This window comes from Notamacropus eugenii, chromosome 3 (genome assembly GCF_028372415.1).
Source record: "Notamacropus eugenii isolate mMacEug1 chromosome 3, mMacEug1.pri_v2, whole genome shotgun sequence".
NCBI lineage: Eukaryota > Metazoa > Chordata > Mammalia > Diprotodontia > Macropodidae > Notamacropus > Notamacropus eugenii.
In genome coordinates this window covers 44,334,985-44,349,754 of record NC_092874.1, presented here as the reverse complement: position 1 = coordinate 44,349,754, position 14,770 = coordinate 44,334,985, and the positions used below count along the sequence as shown (strand labels likewise).

Sequence of the window (14,770 nt, the reverse complement as noted above, 5' to 3'; positions counted from 1 at the left end):
GAGGATAAACAGTAAAACAAAGATGACAGATGAAATGGTATTAAGTCTCCAAGGACTATAAAAACTCTAATGCAGTCTGGCCTGTTAAGCAACAAAAAAATTTCCTTTGTAATAGACATTTATATTCCTAAATGTAGTGACAACTATGATGCTTGTTCTCAATTTCATAATTGAAATTGAGAACAGGGGGCGGAGGCAAAGCTTTAAAATCATTCCTGCAGGTCTGAGCTAAGAAAAAGCTTTGTTCAAAACGAAGTACCAGATAAATGTATTCCAGTTCAATTAAGTTATTCTCAGAATTCAAATAATGAATAATTTAAACATTAAAAGTTTCAGATCAACCCTTTCCCATAGAAGGAAATACAAAGGAATAGAAAGTCGTTTAAGCAAATAATTAGTAACAAGTTACTTTGCCCATATTTACATCTCCAACTTTAGAAGCAGCCAAGAGATTTCAGGAAAACAACTATGTAAATACAACTGAATTAAAAAACTGTTACAGTTGTCTGCTACAAGACAGGTGGCTAGTATTTTATTGGGGGTCATTTGACTTCTATATACAATTACATCTTGTTACAAGTGTCAATTTTTACTATTAGTTATTGCAGAAAGTTCCTTAAACCTGATATTCTTGTCTTCCAAAAAAGCTTCTTAGGTTCACATTTTACCAAGCTCATATTTAATTTAAAATGAAATTCAGAAAGCAACTTAGTTGGGCTCCATTAGCTTGTGAGTAGAGTAGTCTTCTCCCTTCTGTAGTCAAATATACAAAACACAAATTTAATTTTACTCTTCTAATGAATAACAGCAAACATACTGATGGAATATAAGACAAATTTTAACAAATGTGTTACTGGGTTTCAATATGCCCTGATTGGTATTCAAAAAAATTTTTTTTTAAATTATACTAGCACAGTTATATTCCTAAATGTAGCATAAGTGCCCATACTTATTCTTAAATTCATTAGGTTGTGCTATCTGGGAGCTTTAAATTTGCCAACTGTATAATAATGGTCATTCTCAAATGTTTTTAATTCTTAAACCCCTACAAATTTGTTACCATTAGCCTTCTTCTCCTAGCTTCCTAATTCATCTTAAGTCACCACTGGATTACAGACAGGAGCATGAATGTTTGAGGAGGTCCCACAGTTTATTACTCCCATTACTAACACCAGTAACAGCTGTTTAGCAGTAGGAGCTGGGCTTTCATGATTTCAACAAAATATTCATTCAAAAATTAAGTACCTACTAAGTGGCAGATACTAGGGAGAAACAAACTAAATAGAACAGTGCTCTCAAGGTCTAATGGGTATGACACACCCAAATACAAAACAGATTGTGGACCTAAGAAAAAGGTTTAAGGGACAAAACTATCACCTCAAAGTGCTGAGCACGGCGTAAAGGGCAGATGGGAATCAGGGTCCAGAGAGGCAGCTCCAAATAACAGAAGTGTCTTGGACTTCATTTTAAGGACAGTGAGTTGTGAACTTTTAAGTCAGGAGAAACCTGGTTTCAATTCGGCTTCTGACACCCGTGCAACCTTGGACCTGTCTGAGTTTCAAGTTTCTTAAACTATAAAATGGCATGAAATACCTTCAACAATCTAATACGGTAGGGTACTGCATAAAGACAGTGCTTACAAAATCTTAACTGTATATCTTGGAAAACATATTTCGACTAGGTCTCTACCTCAATGTAAGCTCCTTGAAGGCAGGGACATTCTCATCATATCCCATTCTCTGCATATTCTACACAGGATACCTGTTCAGTGTTTGTGGGATTAAGTCCTGAAACACAGCCGGTGTATATTAAGCAGGAGATTGTACAACTGGAGGCATTCCCAAGTATAGTGAACAAGACCAAAAGCTGAAGTGAGAAGAGGAACTACGAAGTAAACCTTAACAGATTCATGTTGGTAGCTTCCACTTAAGGCTCACTAATGATTTGGCTCACTGTGACTTGGAGGGCACCAAGTAAGAAGGGCAAGATCTTTAATTCTTAGGAGTTAAATCATCAGACAGTGACCAGGTAAATTTCTCCGAAGTGGGGGGAAGGCCAGGGAGAAGAAAAGGGAAGCAATAGCAATCCATACATACAGAAGGGGGTTTACAATCTGTCGAGTTCCCACAACAATGAAGTCACAACTTTTTAAAAAATCATTTTTGTACAAAGTATTTATGTATATACCCGAGGCTCTCAAATATTAGTAACAGCTTTGTTGAACCCTCTTAGTCCCTTAATTAAGCCTCATTAAGAACCTGAGCTGATCTCCTAGTAGTAAAATGGATAGTCAAGGCAGTTTTTAGTGGGTTTTATGAGGATTTCAAATGCTAAACTTACTTCTCAAAACTTTCATATTTAAGTAGTTTCTACAGTTAACTTTCAGAAAATACATTTAATTTCAAACTTTTAAAAGTTCCTCAATGAGACTATTGCCATAATAGCCTTGAATCTTTTATTCTGCAACATTGATCAATCACTCACCTCAGAAATAAATAGTCTAATGCAGATATTCTTAACCTAGGGTCTATAAACTTTTTTTGGCAGTATTCTTATAAGTATATTTTAACAACTAGTTTCCTATGTCATCTTATATACTTTGTGCATTTAAAAACATTCTGAAAGGCGATCCATAGGATTCAACAAACTGCCAAAGAGATCCATGATACACTCAAAAATTAAGAAATCCTGATCTAATTTGTTATGAAGAAAGTATAAAAGAAACAGGAACAGAAAACACCAGTCACCTGTGAGTGGCAATTTTTGCTTTAAAATAATGTATCAAAAGATTTATTATTCCAAAGTAAAAATTAAGTCTCATTAAAGTACAAATGGAATTAATTCCTTAATTCAAGCAACCAGTAGACTGCACCATTAACATCACAAGATATCCAATAAGCTTTTTCAGTGAAGTTGAAGCAAAAAACTTGAAGACACTTGGAAATCATCAAACCTACCCAAGACTGACTGAACCAGAATAATTGAGTGATATCTTAAATCATAAGACTACATATAAAAGATATAACTTCACTGAACTAAAATCTGAAAACTCGTTGCTTCTGACTAAAACCTGTCTCAAAGAAACCTTCGAGTATCCAAGTTTATGTCTAGTCTACAAAGCTCTCATTTCACTAAAACCACTCCTAGATTTCCTTTTGCCGACCTCCGCATACCAGCAGCGAGCCTCTCACTCCATGCACCACTCACATACTTTGGGGGAGGGGAGACAGATGTCTGTAAAATACAAAGTAGGGAACAATGCATATTTCGAGAGAGAAGAAAACGAAGAAAACCATTACACAGAAATGCGAAGCGTTTCAAGCTGGAGAAAAATGTTAAGTATATAGTTGATAACACAGAGCCTGTTGTGGGAACTTCCTTCCCAAATCCCTTTCGAAACAGTCTCTACCCTAGACAAAACATTGAGAGAAGTTGCCTTGTATCAAGTTTCACTTGGTCAATTTAGTAGCGAAAAGAAAAAGAAACTCAACTCACCACAAAAAGCTTTAAAAGTTAGGAGTTACTGTAACGACACAAATATTCCTAAATCAGTTAGGAAACAAAATAAAGACACGAAGCCTAATGGTAGATAGATATCAGATTCTATTTGATTCAAACCAGTCGGGTAGCACCCAAGTAAGCAAACCCTAAAATCTCTGCTGTTCCTGAGTTTGGCTCAGATTAAAAGTTGCTTGGTTTTCATGTTCCAGTGCCAGATGTAGCAGAAAAAGCATCTCCGGTAGGAGTGCTGCTCAAATCCACATAGTAGTGAAATGCCACAAACACAATATTATTCTTTTTAAAATAAAAAACATGTACGTATATGTATATACACATATGAAACCTTTCTCTCGGTTCCGTAAAGAAAACACAGATCTGAAGCGAAAAATCACTTCTCACATCCCAGCCCTGACCAAGAGGACCAGACTTTCCCCCTTCCCCACGGATTGCTAGCAAATAGGAACCCCTCAAACTGGCCCGCAAAGTCCACGGTTCTCAGAACTACGAACCCTTCTGGGGGAGCGGAACCTCCACGTTCCCCGCCGAGCTCTGCAAAAGCTGAGGCTGGATCCAGAGGCGGCACCCCCACCCCAAAGTAAGAAAGCCCCCGCACGATCCCCGACGCTCCCACTTCTCAGGAACATCGGGACTCTGCCCCCCGCAGAGCGCGCCCCCCATCTCCTCCAGAAGCCCCTGCCGCCCAGGATACCCCTCCCTCTCTTCCAGAGGTCCCTGCCCCCTCCCCCTCCCCGTAGCGCGCCTGGTCCACCACCGAGGGGAGGCTGCCCGCCCCCGACCCGGCCCCGGGGCTCCCTCCCGGCGGGCCGCGGCCCCTCGACCCCCCTTCCCGGAGGCGGGCAGCCCCATCCATGCGCCCCTCGCCGGGCCGGGGCCGGGCCCGCCGCAGCCTTCCGAGCCGGGCCGGGCCGAACCGAGCCGGGTCGGGCCGGGCCCGCCAGCCACGCCACCCCGCCCCGCCGCCCGTCCCTCCCTCCCACTCGGGGCTCGCGCCTCCGAGGAAGTTTCGCCCCGGAGAGCGAGCGCACAAGCACCTCAGGGGAACGGCCGCCGCCCGCCGCCGGGGTCCCTTCGCCTCCGCACTCCGGCTGCTGCCCCGCCGCGCTCCGCTCCGCTCGCTCGACGTCGCCCAGAGCCGCCTCAGCGCCAGCGCCCTCCGCCTTCCGCCTCCGCCGGCTCCCTTCCACGGGATCCTCCTCCTGCCACGGGCCGAGAGGCTTAAAATGGCGCCGCACACGGAGCTCTTATACGGCGCGCAGGACCCCGTGTATCCTGCCGCCGAGGCCGCAGCAGCCGCCGGCGCCGCGCGGAGCGTTCCACCGCGCGGGGGAGGGAGCGAAGGAGGGGGAGGGGCGGGATGGAAGACGGGGAAAATAGTCCCCACGCCCTGCCGCGGCAGAGCCAGCCGGGAGGCGGCCGAGAGGACGCCCGCGGGGGCCGGGGACTGCCGCCTCGGCGCTGCCCACACCCCCGGGCCCCGAGCGGCGGCGGGAGGGGCGGGCGGAGGCCGCGGCCCCGCCAAGCGTAGCCACAGCGTGGGGGTGCAGTGATCTGGGGAAGGGGCGGGGGTGTGATGAGGCCCGGAGCCTCCTCTTCCCGAGGTGGGAGCCCGAGACTAGTTCTTGGGAGGAGGGGGAGGGGCAGCAGGGGGAGGGCGGCCTTAAAGGGGCAGCGGTGGCGTGACTGCGGCCCCCCCTCCCATGCACACTCGCCTTCTCCTTCTCTACCCCCCCAACCCGCGCGGACCCCGGCACACAATGGAAACCCAATCCCTCCCCAGCTGCCCCCCTCCACACTGTCGGGCCTTCCTGGCCCCGGCCCGTCCCCTTTTCCCTGCAAGGTCTAACTTTAAGAAGAAATAAACGCACCCGCCATCCTCGGGCCTTCCACCCAATGGGAGCGGGAGGCTCGGGCCGCGCGGGGTCCGCGGGGCACTCCGCGCCCCCGGGGTTCTGGGGTGGGGAAAATACTACTTTAACCCCGGGGCCCAGGGGCGCGCCCGGCGCCGGAGCCTAGCGCGCGCTGCACTCCCCGCGCCCCATCCCGAGGAGCCCGGGGGCGCGAGGGGGAAAGCCGGGGGAGCGGGAGGAGGAGGGCTCCACGGACGGGGGCGCTAATGGGGGTCCCCGCTAGCGCCAGGCCCCCTCAGATGCTCTGGGAAGTTGAGCCGCCGGAGCGCAGGGGAGGCCCGGAGGCGGGGGTGCCAGCGACCCCCTCCAGCCCTCCTGCGCTTTCGGGGATGCCTCGGGGGCCACGACCCTCTTCTTTTCCTGCCTTCCCCCCTTTATTCCTCTCATCCTCTCCTTTGAAGCTTTTCCTTCCTTTCGTCCTTTATTCCAGTCTCCCTTTCCTTTAAACTTTCTACCCTCCTTCATTCCTTTTCCTCTCTTTTAAAGCTTTTTTCTTTCTCTTCCTAAGTCTTCCTTTCCTTTTCAACTTCCTTCCTATCTTCCTCTCCTTTTAAGCTTTCTTTTCTTTCTCCGTCTCTCAAGTCTTTTCTTTCTCTTTCTCTCTTCTTTCTCTTCTCTCTCTCTTTCTTTCTTTCTCTCTTTCTTTCTTTTCATCCAATCAGACATTTCTCCGTAGACAACTGCTTAGCATCCTTCACTTTTCCCTGCGCCCCTGCTCCATCTCTCTTGCGAGTCCCACAGGCGACCCTCTTTTTCTTGGCCGAACAAGATGTGACCTCCCCAAAGTGCACTTTCCACCACCCCGCCCCACCCGCCAGACTGCTTGATGGAAAAAATGTTTGGGTATCTGGGAGTGAGCAGAGAGACTTGCGGGGCGCGAGGGCTGTCTCCAGGCTCCGGCCCGCGCCCTGCTGCTTCAGCTCTCGCTGTGCCAAGGATGCCAGGCTTGGCCGGGGTGGGGGTACATGCCCCATGCCCTCCCCCGGCTACTTCTGCTCGCTTTGGGCCGAGGGAGCCAGGTTAGACGGAGAACCCGACCCCCGACGCCCCTCTTGCCTTCTCCCGGGGTTTGCAGGCTCCGCGGCCGCCGGGCAGGCTTTGCTCCCCCCGCTTCCCCTTCTAGTGAATCCTAATTCGGTGGACGAGGGGAAGGAGCGTCCGAGGGCAGCGCTCCGGACTCCAAGGAGGCCGACAAAAGGAGCGTCTAGGCTGAATTCGTACCCTGCGTCCTCAGCCGGCGTTCTGCCACCAGTGCGCACATACCCCAGCCAGCCTCCGCAGCAGGCCAGGCAGAGGGGAGGAAGGCGGCTTCTACCTGCCCTGGGAGGCGCTGGAACGCGGAAGGTGCTTGGAGGGAAGTTGGGTTCCTCCTTCCCTCCCGTGGGACTGGGAAGGCGAGAGCTGCATATCCGGACAAAGAAGGGCTGGGGCCTCACGCCCCCTCCCCGCTTGGCCGAGCCAGGTGGGCACCAGCCTCTCAAGGTCTGGCTAACACTTGTTCAAGGGCAACTGGTTTCTCGATTTGGGTCCTTCAGGTGTGATTTAGGGTGTTTCTCCACAGCACAATGCAAAAGATAACTTTCGCCTTTAGGGAAATGTATCGGTGTAGACTGCCAAGATAGATAACTCCCAAAGAATTTCTTTAAAAAAAAATTGCGCCACTTGAGAAGCCCATACTGATCTAATTTACCAAGTGATTACTCAAACACAATTTAATCTAATTATTACATATATGTGTAAAAATATCCACACATGTAATAATTATATATTACATATAAATGATATAATTGTGCCTATGTAATGTTCCCTGACAAAAAAAAAAAGACTATCTTGGGAAAATCCTGCGGAGGCCCCTTCATCCTGAAGCTGATTTTATAAGATGTTCTTTTTGTAACGGTTTATTGATATTTTCTATCCCACTGTTATTTTTCCAATACCCCCCCAAGAACCCTCCATTTTAACCAAAAAGAAAAAAAACAACTTTTAAGTCAAATCCAAGTTCAACAAACCCATAGGGCATCATGTCTGACCTGTAATACAGAATACAATACAATATTCTGTTCCCACAGACTACCAGTTATCTATAAGAATGAGGGAAAAGTACTTCATCTTTCAGCCTCTGGAACACAGATTGGATAAGACAAGTATTCTTTTTCTGCAGATATGTATAATTTGGTGAGGCACACCTTCAAAATAATAACCATTTTCCATTCCTACTTTAGAGACATGAGTTATTATTTAAATAATCAAGAAGTCCTAGTTCACTATGTCTTTACTGATAGCAACTATCGAAGTATAATTTAGGATTATGGATTAACTTAAAATAATCTTTGAATTACATTTGCTTTCCTAAAAATCATTCACAAAATTCCATTTTTTACTTTAGTTCAACTGTGCTGAGAAATGTGTTGTCATGTCTATGGCTTTATTTGTGGGTTTAGGGGTGTGTATGTGTGTGTGTGTGTGTGAATTTTTGTAGTGCCTTTTGTCTAAGAAGTTCAAGTATGTAGTTTACAAATATCCCCGCCTAATATGCAATCTCTACTTATTTTCAAACAAAATCTACTAATCCCCTCACATACACACACCCTCCAAAAGACCTATCTTCTCTAATTTGTTCTGACAGGCTGAAATTAGGGGCATTTTCAAGGAAAAAAAATGGAGATGCATTAGTAATCTAACAATGTATTTGTCAAAGCTTGATCATATGATAGAATGACTTTTCTTTTGTCTTGAGCTTTTTTCCTCATTTAACACAGAGACAAGCAACAAAGGTTATCTTAGTGGCTATATAGAATAGCTGTAATTAATGCATTCACAAAGAATGGGCCTTTGCGTATAGGTATTACTCTGGAAATCTAGTTATTCACTTTCCCGGGATGAATTCATGGTATAGTTTTTGTAGTTTCACAGTCTTTCAGAGCTGATTTGTTCTTTAAATAAATCTGTTTTGTGACTGCACTAAAGACAATTTTGCCACATTCTCTTTTTTTTATGTCAAATACCATTCAGACAAATATATGTATGTTTCTGCAATGGAGAAAGCCTAACTACAAAGATGATATTCAGATAATGACTTAAATCCCTTGCTTAGAACAATATTCTCCCTGTTTGTCTGTGTGACTTTGCAGGGAGTTCTATAGATTCTTCTCATAATATCACAGATGCTAAAGAACAGATAAGCATAAATCATAGATTAAGGTAAACTTAATTGGTCATAATTCCAGTGGAGCAAAATATAAAATATAGCTACTCCTTTAAAATTTTTTAAAGTAGCAAAGTTCCTGACAATTTAAGACAAATCAAACATCCTGTTCTCAAATCTTTGATCCTAAATCCCAGGCTAAATATACACATTATGATTAATTTGCTTAATTATGATTTAATTTTTTAAAACTACTGAATAAATACCAAATGATTTTTAAAAGAAATGATGCCATTCACATGTTTATCATTTTTTAAATGCAGCAAGCTATTACATTGAAAGAAATGGCTTTCTTTCCTTTTATTGCCATTTAAAAGCTAAAAAACCCACACACTTACACTTTGTTCTCCAAAGAGGTGCACAAATGGATGGTCTGCTTCTGCAAGTTGAGTATTTTAGTCCAACTGCAGAAATATGGTTTTCAATTCTTGAGCCTAAATAAACACTGATTTTTAATATAAATCAGAAACATTGCAGTGACACAGTAAGTGATTATTTGTCTCAATCAAACTCCAATTATGAAAGAACCATTGTTCATGATCACAGTAAAACAAGTTAGTTGAATTTGACAGTAGCAGTTCCAATTATTTCCTTGAAAATATGAGATGAATAGCGTGTGGAATGAAGATAGATATTGTTATCATGGTAGGGAGAATATCAGGGATCAAAATATAAGATTAGTCAGTCAAATAAGTGATACTAAAATGTTATTGTTATTGACTATGCACATTTGTTTCAGAAATACACATGACTCTCATTTTTTACTCACTTTTCTGTTCTAGAGTCAGTCCCTTGTATTTGACATAAATTAATTCAATTTGTGAATCTTCAGCAGCCGTTAAGTTCTGAATTTCAGGGTGTGTTTATAGAAACCAAAAATGTCTCCAGCTGATTTCACCATGGAGGCATTAGTCATCGTAATATCTGATTATTGGCTTATCAAGCAGTAGTTATAGTGGAACATGAGTGTAAAGCTTTCTGTTTCTAAAACATGTGTCTTTTAATCACCAGTAGGCAAATGAATAACCAGAATGTTTTGTAAATAAAAGAAATAAACATTAATTCAGCCAACATTATGAGCAAAAGACCCGTTTTGAGCCTGGACAGTTAAATCTCATAGAAATAAACATCCTATCTATCTATCTATCTATCTATCTATCTATCTATCTATCTATCTATATTTTAAAAAGACATCTAATTCTTTACATTGTATACCTTAAGTCAGTGCATATTTCCAGTATTTAGTCAGACTTACAGAGGAAAGAATTATCAAGTCAGAAATCAATAACACCAGCAACCAAGGCGTGACCTCCTTCTCGCCTGTCTTCCCCAGGTCCTTACCTATGGGCAGCACTCCAACCCTAATGTCTAAATGAAGAAGGCTAAGAATACTAAGATTCAATGCAAAAGTAAGACCATATCCTGGCTTTGCCAATAAACACTTGAGCCTGCATGGAATAGAAGGCCAAGTTTCCTTGTTGAAACTGCCCTTGTCCTTGCTTTATGGCAAAACTGAAAACATTAAGCAACCATCAGGATAAGCTTTTCGTTGAACATATCACCAACTGGGCTACGTATGGATCATGAGTTTTGATTTGCAATACATCATCTCAGGGCTCAGTTTAATCTTTTGATTTATTTCCAGCTGAGCAGACTAAGTAGTTGTAAATACCCTTTATCAAACTAGACTGTTGACTACACTCATACACAGGAGTAATCTAAGAATCCACTGGACAAATTCAATGAGGAGTTACAGTGAAAACTTGTGTTTGGTCTTCACCGTAGGGAGAAAGAATCCTAGTGGTGGTGATGGTAACTGGGATGGCAGTAATGGCGGCAACAGCAATGGCAGTTCTATAACCATACAAAGAAAACACAGCACATTTCATTGCTTCATGCCCCTAGTTCTTCAGCAAAGTGAAACAACAGTCCTAGTCAGACCCAACGAGTAAATATTTATGACCACCACTGACAGTAGAGGATGAGCAATGGATACATCGCCTAAGATATATAAAACACAAAATGGTGAGGATTTTTGAGTATCTGTAAAGTGCCAGATAAATATCATCCCATCCCTTAGAAATCATGATTCTGGCCCCCTTTTTATTTCAAAATGGTTGCAGATTTTTTCATTCACGAAAAGGTTAAAGGCGTTTCCCCATCGCAAGAAGGATTATCTTACCGGAGGATTCTGGGACTGCAGATGTATACTGCGGCAAAATCCTAAATTCATCGGAAAAAAATCATTTCTGGACTCCAGCTGCCAAAAATAATAGAATTATAGTAAATCATTGATAAGATTAAAACATCAAGCCATTTTTAGATTCCAAAGTGTTCCAAAAACATGATCCTTTTCTTTTAATTCATTTCTTAAACAATGCAAATTTTAAAGTAGCCTTTCTATCCCGAGCACGCAGCGCCATGAAATCGATAATTTTTGATCTTTCGGTTAGTAGGCAACATGGTGAGCTATTGCAGTGACTGCAGGCAGCAGACATGTTCTTGTCAGCTAAAAATTTTCATATTGTTTTTTGAGTCCATTGAGATTTGTAGATGAGATATCACTGGTTTTAGTCTCAGCTCACACTTGACTGTAGGGACACAAAAACCACATAGTCTAATCGACACATACACATATATCTATATGGCTATTTGTCTCTATATTTTAAAAACAAGGAGTCTTACTGGATCTTAAACAAAAAATTATGTAAAAGGGGTGGCTGGTGTGATCATAATCACATCATGCAGGGTCCACGGTTCCCATTTAGTGAAATTTCGCAGAGGGCAACTTCTTAAGAACATCCCTGCTGTGCAGAGTGAAAAGCATGAACAAACCAAAGACAGAATTCATCTGTGTTTATATTTTACAAACAATGAAAAACCTACTCTTTGTATGCCTTTTTTTTCCACCTTATTATTTCATGAAAACTGCAGCATTTTCCCCGCCCCCATCTGAACACTCACCACCCCAGCACTGCGGTGTTCCGTGGGCTTCTTTTTCTTCTTCTTCTTCTTCTTTTTTCGCTTTCACAAATTCTGCACGCGCCATCTTGATGTGGGCTTATTCTTTTCTAATTTCAGTTGCCCATTCTCTTACAAATCAGTTAAGAAATACAAAATTAGAAGGCACTTCGGGACTTGTTTGCCTAAATTTCAGTTTTCTCTACTGATACTAAAAGACTGAAAACAAGGGAGGAAAAAAATCCCCCCCCCCCAGAGATATTTCTATTATTGCCATAACCTGTTGTATACAGTGGTGATAAAAAAATATTATTAACATAATAGCAACAGCTGCAGCCTAAATAGAAGCTATGAGATAATTAATGTGCTACAACAAATTAATTTGCTGCAGGTGCTTGTGCTCTGAACTGCATAACCCAAGCCATTTAAAGACTGAATACAATTATTATTCCCCCCACATGCTAAAACAAAATAAAAAACAAGATGTCCTGTTATTGTCAGTATTCTACATGCCTATTGTCCAAAAAGCATCCCCTCTTCCTTACCTCTACCTTCATTACTCTCTTCCACCACCCCCCCCCAAAAGAATGGTTTAGCCATTAGCACATATGTATGGAATCAAGGTTGTATATCCATGATAGAAATGTATAGAATTTTTTTTAACATATGGAGGCTTTATGAGATGTCCTAACTGGAATATTCATATGTGACAGTTATTTCAAAGAAACTAGCCTATTGTTTTGAAGAGCTCTGCTGATTAAAAAAAAATGTAGATGCTCTTAAGTGTTCATGTGTTTAGCTAAAGAATAAAAAGAAAATCCAGAAATGCTAAGCAGTCACTATCATTCATAGATTTGGGGATCATCTGTTCATTTTATGCCAGAAGGAGAGGGAAGATGTATTTACAGTTTAGCCATCTTCCTTGAGGTGAAGAGAATTTTATTCTCACCTGCTGACAAATGCTACTGCTTATGGAAAAGTGGTCGATGACTACCTTGCAAGTAGATGCCAGGAACACATTGCAGCAAGATAACAAGGGTAGAAGACTGAAGAAAGGAGCCAAAGTGCCTAGAAGCAACTGTCCATTTTGCATCCTTGGTAAAAATAACTTTGAGCCTATTTTTTTAAAAAAGGGAAAGAGCATACCAGTTTTTCCCCCGAAATACTTCTGAAGGAAGGACTCCCAAATTTAGATTACATCCCCAGCCGATTTTTCCCAGTGAACATTCTTGATTCTATCAAGGGAAAAATCACAATAGTTTTCATTGTAGCTCCATGAGCTATGGTTGGGTTTGATTGGTGGTTAATTATTGATTCTCCTAAGTGTGACTGAAAATAATGAAATCCATCATTGACCATTCTATTTTTCATGGTTTTTCAAACTTCTCTGAGGTGGAGGGTGAGGAAGGAAGTCCTCAGACTAGACTTTCAAAGAAAAGACAAATGTCATTGCCAGCACGATGCCAATTTTGTTAACTCTTTGCTCTGATTTTCCAGAGTTCTAGAAGGGGATGGTCAATTATGTGGAACCCATCCCATGCTATACCAGTGCCACAAAGTAAAATGCATAATAAATTTAAATGTATATGTGAATACGTATATATATATATATATATATATATATATATATATATATATACATATACACACACATACAGACATAGACACCTGGGTATGCATATACCATATATGTATATTATGTACATGTGTGTATATAAACATATATACACATATACATATGTGTTTGTGTGTGTAAGAGTATGTGTGTATGTGTGTGTGTGTGCATCCTCTGCAGGGATTTTTTTCATCTCCTAAATATCTTTTAAGCTAATGACAAAGACTTCCAAGTCAGCCCATGTTTCTATGTGTAGATGCAATGTAGATTTGTTTGTGCTGAGTTCTCACTGCGTGACTGACAAGAATGCTACTCCATCTTCCTTTTGTTTACACTGAAGCTTTCTCCTCATAACCCATTTTTAAGCCTGCTCATATTTCAAAATTTATAACGAGGAAACTCTGGAATTAAAAAAAAAGAATGAAATAAAGAAAGACCACATTGTTTTTCACTAAAATACAGTAGACTGATAAAAATGGAAAAAGTTGACAACTATATAATTTACACATCTCCCACTACCTACAACTCCTTTGAGATTTGTCAGTAATTTTCATGACAGTTGATTATGCTGTCCCATACAAATGAAAGATTATCCCTCAGCTCACTAAAAACACATAGGTTCATGAGCAAGAGGAATTTGTAGGGGAAAAGAGAACATACTTTCATTTGTGGAGTTTCAGTCATTGCTGTTCAAAATATTTTCCCTTCCCCCCAGCAAATTTTACACTAAAAGCTATATCAAAACCATTCAGAACAATAAACACAAACAATGGTTCTGACATCTTTTCATGTATATGTACACTTATCCATATAAAATATAAATCTGTACCTGAACACACATGGATTACAAATGTATCTGACCCATGTGTGTGTATATCTATATGGAGAGAGAGAGAGATTATAGAGAGAAATGAAAGATAGAGAGATAGAGAGATAGAAAGATAAACAGATAGATAGATAGATAGATTGATTGATTGATTGATTGATTTCAGGATGTTCACAGCCACTAATAAAAGGTGAATATTTCTTATCATATTCCTATGGTTGTAAATTAAGAAAAGTTATCACAGGTTATGTTCCAGGAAAATATAAAGACAAAAAAGGTTCATAAAAAGAGCAATGATGAAGAGATATCTAAAACTGTAATTCAGCTTTAATATAACAGCTACATATACTTGTGTGTTAAGAATCAACTAGATCATAGAATCTTAGTGTTAGAAGGGACCGCAGGGGTCAAACAGCCCAACATTCCACCAAAAGTAAGAATCCCTTCTTAAACAACCAAAACAGATATGAATACAAAGGATTATAAATTTCAAACAAGAAAGGACCTGAGAGATCATCTAGTCCAAACCCATCATTTTACAGATGAGGAAAATGGGCACCAGAGAGGAACTGCCTTAAATGTCATCTAGTTCAACTTTCTCTTTCCAAAGATGAGGAGACAGATGAAACGACTCACCTGAGATTGTGCAGTTAGTAAACATTAGAGCCTGGATTTGAACCAAGGTCCTCTGACCACAAATCAAGAGCTTTTTTCCATTGTACTACGCTGCCTCC

At 41.7% G+C, this 14,770-nt stretch overlaps 1 protein-coding gene across 4 annotated transcripts in view; it reads right to left on the bottom strand.

Moving 5' to 3' along the window:
* The window catches only part of CTNNB1 (catenin beta 1), a 46,150-nt gene extending 39,385 nt beyond the window's left edge, over positions 1-6,765 (bottom strand). For 2 of the 4 annotated variants that reach the window (XM_072651434.1, XM_072651436.1), the window contains exon 1: positions 4,554-5,000. The gene's annotated coding sequence lies outside the window, so the exon portion shown is untranslated. Of the gene's footprint in view, positions 1-4,553; positions 5,001-6,650 lie in introns of those variants that run through there. The other 2 variants (XM_072651435.1, XM_072651437.1) reach the window with 2 other exon arrangements.
* Between the last annotated feature and the right edge of the window lie 8,005 nt (positions 6,766-14,770).